The following is a 15,626-nucleotide window of genomic DNA, read 5'->3' as shown; positions in this document are numbered from 1 at the left end:
TTCAAATCCCAGCTTCGTCACTTTGAAGAACTCTGGTCAAGTGCTTAGCATTTCTGACCTGTACTATTACTACTACTACTACTACTACTACTACTACTACTACTACTACTGCTACTTATTCTGCTGCTTCTTCTTCTTCCTCTTTTTTTCAATTTAAAAAACTTTCTTTACTGCAAGTTTACATAGGTGTACAGATAGTTTATAAGCACAATGTTGTTGTTTTTTTCTCAAGAGAGAGTGAGAGAGGAAAGAGAGAGAGAGAGAATTTTTAATATTTATTTTTTGGTTCTCGGCGGACACAACATCTTTGTTGGTATGTGGTGCCGAGGATTGAACCCGGGCCGCACGCATGCCAGGCGAGTGCGCTACCGCTTGAGCCACATCCCCAGTCCTATAAGCACAATGTTTTAAGAAAAAAAAAGTGGATGGTCTACTAAGCAGCCTTTGTGCCACTTCAGTCTAGAAAGTTAAAGAAAAAAACGCTTTGGTGATTTAATGATACTATTTCTGTGGAATTATACAAGTATGACCTTTTAAAATCAATCTTATGTGGATGCATCTGAATGAGCAGAGTGTGTTCTATTTTTTCTCTTTGCTAGAACTTCATCACTGAAGGAGGATTATTACCTCAAAAGTGGTTACAATTCACACTAAAGCAGTTTCTCCAAAAGCAGCAGCAAAACACGCTCCCGCACACGTCTGTGTGCACACATGCTCTTGATTTGGAAGCCCAGTCTGGGCCTCCTCTGCTCCCAGACCTTCCTAAATCCATCTTTGTATTTGACCAACCGGGAGCGCCTGTCTGCTGAGGTGCTTTACTTCACATCTTTGGTTTTCCATCCCGAGGTGACCTTCGAATTTAGAGAAATTCCAGCCCAGACCCCACACCTACCTGCAGAAGCTGCCCAGCCTTTCAGGTCTGTCTCACATTTGGTGATTTTAAAATGTCGGCACACCACCTCGCCAGGCTGCTCCCCACCTGGGATGGCATGCCCGCTGTGCTCAGTGCCAGAACGCAAGGCAGGAGGCCTGCTGGCTCCTGTGGCAGCAGGGCAGGTGACAGCAGCAGCTCTGATCCCCGAGCCGCTGGTCAGAAGCAAGCTCCCTGATAGCTTAGAGGACCGAGATCAGTTTTATCTTCCCACTGACTTATCCTAGAAAGTAGTAGCACCTCTCAGATCTGCTCTGACCCACAAAACAAACTCCTGTTGCCAAGATGAATTGGTCTCTAGCTCACCACTGAGCTACAGAAAGCAATAGTCCCTCCTTCAAATTGGCACCCACTGTTCTCCCCTTTTGGGACATGTCAGGACCAGGCAAACTTAAATTACTCATATAATGATCATGTTAATAGTACTGCAGGTTTTCAGATCAACTTTTGTTACATAATCTAATGTAAACAAACTACATTTACATACATAGTTTCTATAATACTGTATATTCAAACCAAAATCTTTCAAGATATAAATTATGTATACCTGCCAGGATACCTTCCCCAGAGTGTCTATGCACATTTTAGGTTAATCCACATAATAGAAAAATAACTCTATGTGATTGTTGATTTCCTGAATTTACACATGTCAAAAGGAATTATATGTGGTACTTTAGTTAATAGAATGGTGATTTTTTTTCTTAGTGAACAAGAAAACATTATCCAGTTGGTCTGGCAATGACTTTTCTGTGTGTAGGTCACCAATACTGATTTTCTCATTAGCAATTTTTGTTTTGTTTTGTTAAGCATAGGATTAATGGCTCATTGTTTATTCACAGTATTTAAGTACCCAACATGAGAACAATACAGTTAACATCAAATAACATTTAAGAAGACTATATTATAAATTCCAGATTATAATTTTTAAATATACTATTTGAATTTTTGCTACTTTAGTTTTCTGATATTCAAACAAGATCTGCTTTATTTCATGGAATCTGCATGGTTCCAAGAAATGTGATCATACTTAATCTCTTGTAACATTTGAACTGGCAATATTTAATATTTAATAGTGGTATAAATGCTCGCTTAGGCAGCACATATATTAATAGTGGTATAAATGAAAACACTTATACGTAAAGTCTTTCTTTTTAATCAGTTTCACTTTTATAATTCAATTAAAATATCTATTAAACAAACAGACTCCCAACTTATATCTAAGCTGAATTCTAAAGGAGTTTCTGCATTTTTCTAAGCTTTGAATGCATTTTTCTACAGAAATCATTTTTTACATGATGGTAAATTACTAGATCAGTCCACAAAATTCACTGGATGATAAATATATTAGAGCTGAGCAGGACCTATTTTTGTTTTTTAAATACAATGTTTCACACTACAGTCTGTATGACTACACACATTCACATCATCTATGTTGTTCTTACTTTTGTGCTTTCCTTTTAGACTTTATTAAAAACAACAAAACAAAAAAGTTCCTGTGATTTGCACTTTCACCCAATCCTTCAATTTCTTGTACAACTACCAAAATTACTATAAAAAATAAATATACTGGGGCTGGGGTGGTGGCTCCGTGGTAGAGTGTTCTCGCCTAGCATGCGTGGGGCACTGGGTTGGATCTTCAGCACCACATTAAAAAAGTAAAGATATTGTGTCGGCCTAAAACTAAAAAATAAATTTAAAAAATAAATAAATATACTATTGCACTAAGGTTGTGGTTCTGATTGTGAACACTGAAAACTGAATGAACTGAACAAAAAGTTGCCAAAATTAATCTAACAGAGGTTATTTAAGACACCATAGCCAGATTTACCTCTATAAAATGGACCAGGTAATATCTGTCACCAGAGAGGATAAATGCTCCTTTCACTGAGCTCATTTGGCTTGGTTCCATTTCCCTAAAGTATTTTCAATATCTCAATAGAAATGTGTATCATTTCAGAATTGTGCCAAGTGTCCCAACTGGCTGCCATGAGCATGCCTATGAGCCTGAAGTGGAGGCCTGAGCTCTGCTTGTGTGTCGTTGGGAGCAGGAACCCTGGGGGCTGAGCCAGGGAGGACAGGGGCCCCACACCCCATCTGGCCGTCTTGTGGCCATAGGCCTGGGGATCCTCTCTGGTACCCCAACAGTGTATTGACGAGCAAACAGCATACTAAGTCCTAGAGCAGGAGGGAATTTGGGTTTGGATAAAGAACGGAGCCAGGAAACCTAAGCTATCCCTTCTGCTTTAGGGAAGCAGATTTAAACTTCAGCGCTGAGCCCCCTTTGGTCTCTCCAGTGGAAACTGGCCCTGGTTCCTAGAAGGCTCCTGTGTTGGCTCACCCTGCATCTGAACAGCACCACACTTCCATCCACCAAGTCCATCCACCAGCTATTGTAGTTGCCTCTTCCCTTCCTCCTCACCCTAGAGTCCTCCAGAGCCTGGGCCCCCCAAGGGCACTGACCTGAGGTTTCTTTTGGGCCTTTTTCATGGATGATTATTAGTTTGTTTTGTTAGGAGGGGGAAAAAAAGTCATTGGAAGACTTTTCCTTTTGTTTGATCTTGCTTTGAGGCATTTTAGTAGCCAGAGAGCTGGATGTACTTGTGTCTATAGCCATGGTGGACACCTGCTGGTGGGGAAAAGGCCCCTCAGAGGTATGCACAGGGGCTGCCTGTGCTTTGTGGGGACTTCAACAGATCTGATCACTTCAGCTCTCAAACCACTGTGTCTTGCTCCTTCGTGGTCCCTGTTCTGCATCTCCCAATCCTCATTGTTTGATGTTTCAAACTATAACAGTCACTGTTCAATGCTTCTGCTCTGGAACTCTCGGTTCAGAGCAATTCTGAAACTTTAATATGAGTCTTCAAATAAATACAGAAAAGAAAAGCAACAACAAAGTGTGTGCCTTGGGAGTTTTGAAACTGATCTGCATAAAACCATATTGTACTCAAACACTGTGTAATTTTTTTTTTTGGTAGATGGGCACAATACATTTTTTTATTTATTTGTTTGTTTGTTTGTTTTTTTGTTTGTTTATGTGGTGCTGAGGATCGAACCCAGTGCCTCACACATGCTAGACAAGCACTCTACCAGTGAGCCACAACCCCAGCCCCAAACGCTGTGTATTTAATGAAAGAATAAACGTACCTTCGATGTGTCGATGTAGCCGATAAATGGTCCTAGTGTCTTGTTTTCTGAACTGAGAAGCACATATCAATGCACAACGTAAAGACAAAGGCGATTTGAGCAGTGAAACATTGAGAAGACCTAGCCCCATGGTTTGGATCCTGTCTCAGCCTAAGACTGTGGATGCCCACAGTCACTTAAGCTCTCAACACCTAGCACACAGACAGGGACAGCTCCTCTTCATTGGCCTCAACCTTGGCCTGGCTGGTACCACTGCAGACTCCAGCCGCTGACCAAGAGGCCCGTGCACAGGCCAACGGTCCAGCGGTTCAAGGTGTGCAAGGTGTGCGCCAGCAGGAGGAGCCTAGGCCTGGCCACGCTTCAGCGTTTCCCTGCTGGTCGCCCCTTCGCCCTCCCAGCCTGGCGCTACCTCTACTTCTTTATCTATGAGAGGATGACAATAAGATCTATCCAGAAGGTTGATAGGAAGATGACATGAGATGACACCCCCAGGGACCTTGAACAGTACCTGCCACTAAAGCCTAGATGTAATGTCTGTAGACTATTAGTTATGATCAATAGGCATTAGGTATCAGAAAGAAATATCAACTTATTTTAAATGTCACATTGCTAATATTAAGATAAAGGCATAATATGTATTTCCTGATTGGGGATGAAGAGTGGCTTGGTGTTGAAAGCACTCTACCCAAATCAAAATGCTCTGCAGTCCTGCCCCTTGGTCTCTCCAGGATCCCTGTAGTTGCTTCCTCTCTGGTTTCCCTGACACCAGACACCTCTTCTAATTCTTCTCTGCGATTCTCAGAGCCATTTTCTAAAACTACTGCATCTCTCCTCGATGGGAAGCAATTCAATGGCACCCCATTGTTTTTACCCACTTGGCCAGCATGCAAGACCCTTCCACTTTTTGACATTCATATTCTTCCAATCCCACCTCTTACCCTTTCCTCATCTCCAATTCATGTCTTCTAGCCCATCCATATAGAACTCTGTGCCAAGTCTGAAACCTCCAAGTCTTCCATCTCCTGCCCTGGTGAAATGTCATTCCTCCTGGTGTGGTCTTCTTGGCCTGGCCTGGTCTTCAACACTCAGCTTGGACATCAACTTTCCCAGGAACACCCACTTAGTCCCTTTTGTCCCTCAATGGGTGCTCCCATGGCCTTTGAGAACATGTATCTTTAAGGTCATCACAAGAATATCCCAATATTCATTTACTTGTTTGTCTCTCCTTTTCTATTAGATGTTAAGATCCTGGAAAGCAGGGATGGTTGTGTGTCTCTGAATTGCAATCACCAACCATGCTTAAGCATACTTAAGCAGGATTAGTGCTCTAGTATTGAATGAAATGTGTTTATAAGTGAATGAAAGATGGTAAAAATGTATTTGTATTATATGAATGTACTACAAATAGGTTGATCTCCCTACCCCATTTCCCTAGTAAATCACTCATCTCCAATCTTTAGAAACCCACTTTTACAGACATAAACCAGTCAAGACTTAAACAGTAGTGGACACTGAGGCCATAAGGCATGGTGTTCAACTGCACAGATGTTGGTGTCGGGCAGAACCTGAGTCTGAATTTTGGCCCTACTTTTTACTAACTGTGAAGGGCATATTACCTAACCTCCCCCAAGGCTAAGTCTCCTCCTCTGCAAAACAGATATGAGTACATGCATCATTAAATGTTTATGAGAAAAAGGTAAGATGATGCTGGTAAAGCCAAGTGCCTAGCATGTCATTCATGTTTAATAAACACTAAAAATAGATTCAGATTTAAGAAGTCCTAGTAAATGCCTTGCTGATCAGTGAATCAGCAAGTATTTGAAGGCCTGTTTATGAAACCTGTAGGAAGACAAAGAGAATCCTGGGTCACCATCTTGATAGAGAATCTAGACTGTGGATGGGAGGAACCATGTAGAAAACCAGAAGCATCCCAACTCTGTTCTGAAAGGGAAACCAGAGCTTGGAGTTGGGCAGCCCAATGGACAAGGACATCGACATTCAAGAACCTGTGGCCTTTGCAGCAGGTCCCGGCCTACCCACCACCCAGAGGGTGTCAGCTTCTGTTTCACTCTCTGGACTTCTAATTTGCTCTGATACACTCAGTGTGCTTTGCCCCAGGCTTCATTTCCCAACCTTCTTTGGGGTTTCTGGCCTTCTTGACTCATGTACTGTAGATCACCTCAGCCTTATTCAGGCCAGTTTTAAATGTCTGAAACTTCTCACAGTTTCACAGTAGGCATTATCAGATTGTTATATGGCGTTCAGTGTTCACATGGGTGACCATCAAGGTCAATAAGAAAGGAGGAGAGAAAGTGCATGAGGAGTTCAGAAATACCAATACCCTCTCCCCAGGCCCATCCTAAGTAACACTTCAACTCCATGATGAACCAGAACATTCTGGAAGGAAGGTTTCCAGGAGCTTGTGGTCCCTTGGCGGATGCCTGTTTCAGACCTACTCTTCAGTGAGCACCACGTACCTTCTTCCTGCCTCTTGTAGACCCCCCTTCCCTGGAAGGCCCTAAAAGTGCTCTGCCGTAGTGACCCCATCCAACCACATCTCCAGTATCAGATGAACAAGATATGTCACTTAACCTCTCTCTGTCCCCCATTTAGTCACTTACCCCAGGCTGAGGGTTCCATGATGACCGAAGTCAGCACTCCTCTACTTAGGACAGCATTTCACAACAGCAAGGTGCCGTGACTTTATTTCACATTGTCGCGGTATCATGATCATGATAATAATGAGTATGACTTACTGAGCACTTAATATGTGCCTACAACAAGTTTTACAAAAAGGTAACGTTCTCAATTTAGAAATGCGGAAACTGAGGCTCAGAAAAGTAAGTAGGTGTCAGGTCATAGGGTTAGGAAGTGGTCAAGCAGGCCTGGAACCCTATCCCTCCAGCTGAAGGCAAAGCCACTGCCCCCTCTATCCTGGCCACTCCCCATGAGCACTGCTAGAATGAGGAGCAGCCCCCACTTGTATTGCCCTGCAGCTTAGGAGCAGTGGTGGGGACCACTAGACATCCACAGGCATTTCTAGATGCTGATATATCTGCCCAAGTGCAGAATTAGGCAAAATATTTGTTTTTCCTTAAAATGTGAAACACATGGGACATAGAAAATATTCATTGCACTGTACAGAATTTCATGGTTATATCAATTTGATCTCTCTTATTCTCTTCTTCTAAATAGATAAAGCTTTTTCCACTTTCAAACGTTTAGATTTCACCTCACTCCTGCATGAATTTTCTCTGTCTCTTCACTGATCTGCCTCTGTGTTAGAGTATTGTCCCTGATGGGCTGTATAATTTGAGCACGGTCAGCCTCCCATATCTGCACGCTCTGCATCTGCACATTTAACCAATGGAGATTGAAAATATTTGGAGGAAAAAATTGTGTCCATCCTGTATACAGAGAACTTTTTCTTAATCCTAAACAATATGGTAAAACAATTATTTACGTAGCATTGACATTGAATTAAATGTTGTAAGTAATCTAAGGGATGATTCAAAGTGTATGGGAGATGGGTGCAGTAGCACACACCTGTAATCCCAGCTACTTGAGAGACTGAAGTTTGAGGCCAGTCTAGGCAACTTAGGGAGATCTTGTCTCAAAATAAAATTTAAAAGTCTGAGGTTATAGCTTAGTGGTACAGAGCCTGCCTAGCATGTGCCAGGGCCTAGTTCAATCCTCAGGATGGTGCAAAAAAAAAAAAAAAAAAAAAAGGTATTTGGGAGGATGTGAGTGGATTACACGCAAAAACTATGACATTTTGTATAAGGGACTTGAACATCTCAGATTTCAGTATTTGAGGAGGTCCTGGCACCACTCCCCCTGGGATGCTGAGAGGCGACTGTACTTGCTTCTTACACATTATTCCTCACATCACCTTCTCAGTGAGAACTTTGCTAGTTGCCTCCCCCAGCACTCCCTCTATGCTTTTGTTGCTTGATTTTCCTCCCTAATGACCCAGCATATTGCATATTTCCTTCTTTATCCTGGCCATCACCAGCCTCACGTATAACCACATAAGTCCCTGGAATGCAGACATTTCTTTGATTCTTTCTTCATGGCTCAGTTCCCTAGAGCAGACCATGGTAGGTGCTTAGTACTTATTGGTCGAATGCTAGGCATGGTTTGTATCCAGTCTACTTTAGCTGAGTAGTTCCCTCTCCTTAACTAAACTATAAAGTCTTTGCTATAGTTCAGATCTGGAATGTCCCCCAAAGACCTCTATGTTCAAGGCTTTTTCCCCTAATGGCACTTTTGGGAGGTGGTGGAAATTTTAAGAGGCCTAGTGAGAGCTCCTTATGTAATTGGGGGTGTGCCCTTTTAGCGGGACCTCAGCCCCTTCCACTTTTTTTTTGCTCCCAAGCCACAAAATGAATAATTTTGCTCTGCAACACACCATGATGCACTGCCTCAGCACAGGCCCAAAGCAACAGGGCCAACCAATCATGGACTAAAACCTCCAAAACTGTGAGCCAAAAATAAACCTTCTCTTTAAGTTCATTATCTCTGGTATTTTGTTATAGTAATGCAAAGCTGACTGACATAATCCTCAAAAACTGTAAACAGATCTTATGTATCGTCTATATCACCACAACACCTTGGGAGATACCATACACATAATAATTATTTTTAAATCTCTTATCTGATAGAGTAGCAAATTAAGCAAAACTAGGACCATGAGCCATATACCACAGGATGTGGATCTTTCATAACTATGAACTGACCTATGAATTGGAGAATTTTAATTGGCATGTCAAGCAGTAGTGAAGAACACTTTATAATAAAAATTAATTTCTCTTTCACTCCTCAAGACTAATGTTGATGACCCTTTGAGAAGGCATAACTTCTCAAACTATTTCTCTCTTCTTTTAGCCTTCAGAGCCCCTTGGGGCCTTCCATACCCATCATTCTGACAGCTCCCTATGCTGAGCGGAATTGAGAATATTCTACAAATCCTTGTACCTGACAGAGTGAGGTGAGGATGCACATTCTCCAGGGCATAGCAGGAGTGACTGGCTCAGGAAGCAGAGAGGTTTTGCCCACAGACTCACCTTCCCAGGCTGGGGTGGGCATTGTGCAATCTGTACTGCACACAGGCCTTGCCAAGGGGATCTTAGATTTCCACATCTGCCTTACCTGATGGTATGTGCGTGCACATGTGTGCACACGTGTGGTGAGCCAGCTCTGTCTGATTCACCTCCCTCCTGAGATGAGCTGGCTCCTCGGAGATACCAGGTGTTGAAATCTGCTGGACTGACCAACCTTGACCCTACAAGAATTCTCAGGGTGCCGAGTCAGGGGATTAGCCCCATCTGCAACCACCCAAATCAGGCCGCAAGTTACAGTGGTTAGACAATGAAATCATCTTTTCTTCTGGTTTTGGTGGTTACTATTTTTAACTGCATTGAATGGCCAGGAAGAACCTGTGGGGAAGGTAGCCAGAGCAGCAAAGACCAATTTCCTGGCTCAGGAGCCCACAGCTCTGGGATAGTTTCCTGTTTGCCAGAGGAGAGCTGTATTAGTATGCTGGGGGAGGGCTGTTATTCCCTTATGGTTTTAAGGTTTTGCAACACTTAAAGGAAAAGAAAGAAGAAATCAGTTATGCCCAGGCTCAGCCCTCATAGCAATTATTTTTCTTCTGGGGTGGAAGGAGGGTGGTGAAGAGGAGGGAGCGAAGGAGGGAGTGCAGAATGGGAAAAAAAAAAAAGCTCTAGTGGAACAGGATGTACTTAAAATTCTCTGTGTCTGTTAACCATCCAAAAACTGGCCTCTCCATGGGTGTAGGAGGCCACTGCAAACTCATACATATTTATAGTATTTGGCAGATTTGTCGAGCACAGCTCTAACAATGTATTTTAAATAAAACTAAATGAAATGCATTCCCATCCCATGAAAAAGGATTTAAACTTTTTTTAAAAAATAATAAAATGTCGTGTGGAGATATGGTGCTGGCTGAAGCATTGTGGGTAATCACAGTGTATGAAGCAGAAGTGAATCTGAGCAGAGGCCAGATGACCCAGACCAGAATGCAACATTCTGGAAAACAAGCCAGCTTCTCCAGCCAGCCTGACTGTTCCCAGATCCTGGAGCTTGGGTGACAGGGTGCAGCTCCAGGATCCCTCCAGTCCTTCAACCCCAAATGTTTCCCAACTTTTTAGAACCTGAGGGCTTTTTGGATCTTTTTGGCTTTTCCACGAATCCCACACAAAGTAAGTAACTCATTGTCTACCAAGTCCTCTGAAAATTGGGGATTAGTAGAGGTCAAGTTTTCTGGAATCAGTGCAGAGGTCACAAGGCCAAATCTGGTTTTCTGTTTCCTCTGATCTCCCAATTATATTGCAGAAATTTCTGTGTCTGAAACCTAAAATATATTTTGTTAATTTTCTAGATAAAATAAAGAACTAATTGAAGTTCATTAGCCTAAGTATATGTCTATAGATACAACTTCTTCATCACTTTCATCAGACCCTGGTTTCTTCATTTATAAAATAAGGATATTGAACTAAGTTCAAAAATTTCAAGTTGCACCTGGCATGTAATCCCAGCCACTATGGGATTAGGCTGAGGCAGGAGCATCAAGAGTTCAAAGCCACCTCAGCAAAAGCGAGGCACTAAGCAATTCAGTGAGACCCAGTCTCTAAAATAAAATACAAAATAGGCTGGGGATGTGGCTCAGTGGTCGGGTGCCCCTGAGTTCAATCCCTGATACAAAAAAAAAAAAAAAAAAAAACTTCCAAGTTACAACAAAAATACATTCAATATCACTCCTCCAATCCCATAGCCATTTCTTGACCAAACCCAGTTAATTATTTGTCCACTTTATTTGTTTTAGGATCCTTTTCACCATTCCAAAGATAGCCACACTAGTTCAGCTTTCATTTCTCAATATTAGACTACTGGAACTGTCTTCTTATGGGTTTCTTTGGTTTCAGTTGTTTTTATGCTGGTCGATACTATGAGCAGCTGCTCACAACTAGCTTCAACAACCGTTTCATATCTGATTCAGACCCTGTGTGCAGCTCCTTACAGTCCCAGTCCACCCTCCTTCAACTTCATCACCTGCTGCAGCACATAGATCCCTATGGATCTAATTATGTTCCTTCTTTGCCTAGTTCTTCACTTACCTGAAGATCCTCTCCCCTTTGCCGTAACTATAGCATTTCTATATGGCTTCCTGTCCTCTCTGAAGCAGTCTTTGTCCATCGTTCTTCAGAACTCAGCCTGAAGCCAATCCCAAAAAACCAAAGGCCAAATGTTCTCTCTGGTATGCTGATACTAACCCCCAATAAGGGCAGGAGGAGAATAGATGTTCATTGGATTAGACAAAGGGGAATGAAGGGAAGGGAGGTGGGATGGGAATAGGAAAGACAGTAGAATGGATTGGACACAGGTTTCCTGTGTTCATACATGAATACAGGACCAGTGTAACTCCACATTAAGTCAACCACAAAAATGGGAAGATAGACTCCAGGTATGTATGTCAAAATACATTCTATTCTCATGTATAACTAAAAAGAACAAATAAAATTTTAAACTCAGCCTGACTACACAGCCAAGAGAACAGAACTTGTTCTCTTTAGTGTTCCCTTCATCCTCCTTTCTTTGCCATTTTGAAGACATTCTCCGCTTCATTCTTTAATGGTTTCATGCTTATTTGTTAACTAAGGCAATGTACAGATTATGCTGTCCTTTCTTCTGCACTAGTTGTGTTGAAACGTCACAACCTTTGCATCCCCTCCTTGATGTAAGGTGCAATATTTGGCATAGAGATATTTAGTGTATGTTTGTTAATCATTAAGGCAACTAATAAATTTCAAATTGCAACTAATTCAGTGACTACACTTGCTGTATCCCACTCCTGTATTCAGTGCTAACCACATGTGCCCATTGCAGTAAAGGATGCATACTGAGGGCTTGGAGTAACACCTGGGTCTTGCACTGAGCCCATCTCTTGGCTACAAGCCAGGTTGAAGAAGGCTGAGCTGTCAGCTTCTCTGCTGATGACTTATTCTTCAACTAGTGACCTCTCTTGGCTTTCATTCTCATCTCTGAAAATTAGGGGGAAGATGACTTGGCCCAGAAATCTCATTATGAAAGACTCTCCACAGAGGCAGCATTTTATTTTTGTAAATATGATAGTCTCTGTACAGTCAACCAGAAAGACAATAAATACATGATGATAAAGATCATGAGACATTTGCTCATATTTCCTGAGCAAGCAATACATACAACGAAGAAACAAGAAGCTTTGGTCTCCCTCCCCCAATTACCACCCTCATCCCTAAGTACAAATCAATGCAAGAAGAGGATTCTGAGGTGAGTATGGCTTCGTCTCCTTCATTTGTAACCAGTAAAGGATGAACAGTCACTTTCCTTAAAACTTGCTTGGAAGGCTCAGAATTGAAAACCTTTTCTTTGCAGTCCTGGATTCAACAATCTCCTAGCTGCCCTATGAAAAGTGTCCTGTGGATCTTCCAGCAATTCCACTTCTTATGGCAACCTTCAGAATTACACTTGAGGCTCTCAGCTTTCAGCTTCTGTGAAAAGACCTGCTTGAGACCTTCAGGATTATCTTCAGAGTTCCAGGGACAACACAGCAAAGATATTGATTGTCACTGCTGGGGGGAAAAATTGTCACTGAGGGTGCCTCTTGTTATTGTTTGTACTGTGTCAAATGCTTTCTAAAAGGAGGAGGAATGAACTTGCCTCTACTGTACATAGACATAGGCTTGTCCTCTGGTGGCCCAGACAGGTTATTTTTCAAGGGATCAGGAATACGGGGTAGCACAAGACAACGGACTGGGGAGGAAATTATTTTATTTTACCAAAAATGCTATCTTGTTACAACATCTAGAATGAAGGTCTACTCTGAATTGTTTGATAAAATGAGGATCAAGCCCTCAACCCCGTTGTCTCACTCTGATACCTCCAGCTCTTCAGTTACTCAAGGAACTATGATTAAAGACTCTTCATCTCTAAGATTAGGGTCATGAACCGGAAAAGAATCTCCTCAGTCAGGTTCAGTCACAGGGTTCAATCCATTCACCCAATGAAAAGGGTGGTGGTAAGGTCACACCCTTATGGCAAAAGTCATCCTGAGGGAAACATCTCATTTGGAACCCAAGTGTTCCTTTAGTGTAGTCAGAATGATTTCCAAACTTTCTGGCTATCCACTCTCTTTTTCCTTTCACTTCATTACACCACCTATAAGACACACAGGCATTATCATTTTTATTAGTAAAATGAACTTAAATAGACTGGTTTGGGAAGTTGAGAATTTCCTGACATCATGAGGGTCTGACTGGGGCAATAAGAATGGGAGCTGGAAGTCCTTGAAACAGAGGCTTTGGAGTCAGACCAGGTTTAATCTGATTTCTAGCTGCAAGGCAAGGGATTCAGCCTCTCTGACCTTTCATCTAAAAAATGGGAATGACACCATCTAGTTGGTTAGATCGTTAGTAGCAATAAATGTTATATATATATGGCTCCCAAGAAATGGTAGGTTTGATCTAATATATTAATAGTAGAGGATGAGGTATCAGAGCACACCAGGAGAAGTCAAATAGGTACAGAGTCCATTCCTGAGGCATCTTCTTTAGTTTGGGTCACACCAAAGGATTAGAATTAACACGTGCAGGAGAGCAGAGCTAAGCATAACAGACAGGTGAAAAGAAAGGCAGAGAACAAGTCAACAGAAACATTCCAATGAAATTACACCCCTGGACTCCAAAGACAAGGGCTGGGTTTTGAGGCATTAGTCACTATTGAGGATTAATGAGTTACAGAGCATGTGGCTGGGATCCCCTCTCGAGCAGGAATGATGTCTGGTAGAGTTCTGAGTTGACAGAGGAGGAAGACCATGTCCCTTCTGTCTGAACAGTCCTGCTCACACCAGGGAAGCAGATGAACCAAAATACCCTCTCCTGATTCTGGGCAGTGGGTGGAAGAGTGCACAGAAGGCAGGGAATCTTTATGATCCTGATGCTTGATCTAAATGTAATGATTAACAGTCGTCAGTGCAGCACTTATGGGAAAGATGGGCTAATCGTAGTGTTAGGCTTTAGAAATCTTTTCAAAATAATGGAGAATCCAAGAACAAAATAACATGCCTTTGCCATGACACATGTCAAACACAGAAATCTATCCAATTCAGAGGCATGAAATATACTTGATTTATAGTTAAAAGCCAAGATAGAGTGCATACATTTTCTAGACCATATACTGAACTAAACCTAATTTTTCCAAGCTTTCAATCAATTCAAACTAATTTTCCTAAGTTTTCAATCAGTTCAAATGGTTTTAAGTATAATAAAATTTAAAGATATATTCACCTAGTAAACCAGGACAGAGTCAATCCCATAAAACTGTGAATTGGATACTAATTGGAATATCAAGATAGACTTAGGACTAAACTTAAAAAACAGCTTCCAAATTCAATGGCAATTAGACTAAGAATAAAAGGAGTTGGGCAACATGGTGCATACCTGTAATGCCAGCTATTTGGAAGGATAAGGCAGGAGGATCACCAGATTGAGGCCAGCCTAGGCAACTTAGAAAGGCTGTAAGCAACTTAGTGACACCCTGTCTCAAAAAAATTAAAAAAGGATGGGGATGTAGTTCAATGATAGAAAGTTCCAATATGCCATCCCTTGTACCATGAAAAAAAATAAATTAAGAACCCTTAGCCATTGATGATGATGTGATAATGATGATGGTGATGATGCTATACTTCCTGGTAGCAACACTGATCTGCCCACAGGGGGCTGGTGCTGGGCTTACCCCTGCAATGGTCTGAATGCCTTCCAACTGGAAAATCTGCCTTCTGGTTGATATGGCACTTGAGAAATGCATTGCACTGGAGATCCCAGAGGAGAATCAGGCCCCACAGAGGAAAAGAGAAGACAGCCAGTTAACTTTTCAATTTATCGATTATTAAATGATATTATTAGCATATTAACCAGAGATTATGCCAGTTTGTGTGTACGTGTGTATAATCGGTATATAGGCATTATTAAATGTGCACATCTTTAATAATGCAAGTAATTAACAACTTACTTTTTGCTGGAATATATTCTTTAGATTCTGGGAACCCTTAGAGAAAAATAAAACTGTGAACACCTTCCACCAGCTGGACCCACTCAGAGAAGTCATCTTCCAGATGTCATGGAAATTGGGACTTAGGGACGCCTCTAAGTGGAAGAAGAGGGAGGTCTGGTAAGTGGAGAGGTGGGTAAATGGACACCTAGAACAGTAATTTGGCAGATATTCCTGGAGGTGAGGTGCTAGCAGAAGGAAACAAAGGGTGTAATTCCATGCAGCCAGGAGTTTGGTGATGGTAGGGATTTGCAGATTTTGAGACAAACCAAGTCGGCTTGGCCACAAGACCTCCATTTTCTATAGTTTCAGATTTACTCATTTGAGAAACATGGGGTCTCCTGACATCATGAGAAATAAACCTAGTGATCCTTGAGAGAACACATTGCTGATTTAGAAGTTGAAAAAAGAAAGAACTGTGCCATTCCTGGCTGCTTCTCCT

The 15,626-nt window shown here is 41.9% G+C and overlaps 1 long non-coding RNA gene across 1 annotated transcript; it reads right to left on the bottom strand.

The window, feature by feature from the left end:
• Positions 1–12,296: 12,296 nt before the first annotated feature.
• Positions 12,297–15,261, bottom strand: LOC308658642. The gene is made up of 3 exons (XR_014024217.1): positions 15,146–15,261; positions 14,870–14,945; positions 12,297–13,294 (listed from the first exon to the last, which is right to left on the bottom strand). It is a non-coding gene; the product is annotated as an uncharacterized lncRNA (long non-coding RNA).
• Positions 15,262–15,626: the final 365 nt, after the last annotated feature.

The sequence above is a fragment of the Spermophilus citellus genome (genome assembly GCF_964194105.1).
Source record: "Spermophilus citellus genome assembly, chromosome: 10".
Classification (NCBI taxonomy): domain Eukaryota; kingdom Metazoa; phylum Chordata; class Mammalia; order Rodentia; family Sciuridae; genus Spermophilus; species Spermophilus citellus.
Note: the sequence above shows the minus strand (reverse complement) of the source record. Positions and strands in the feature narration are given on the sequence as shown.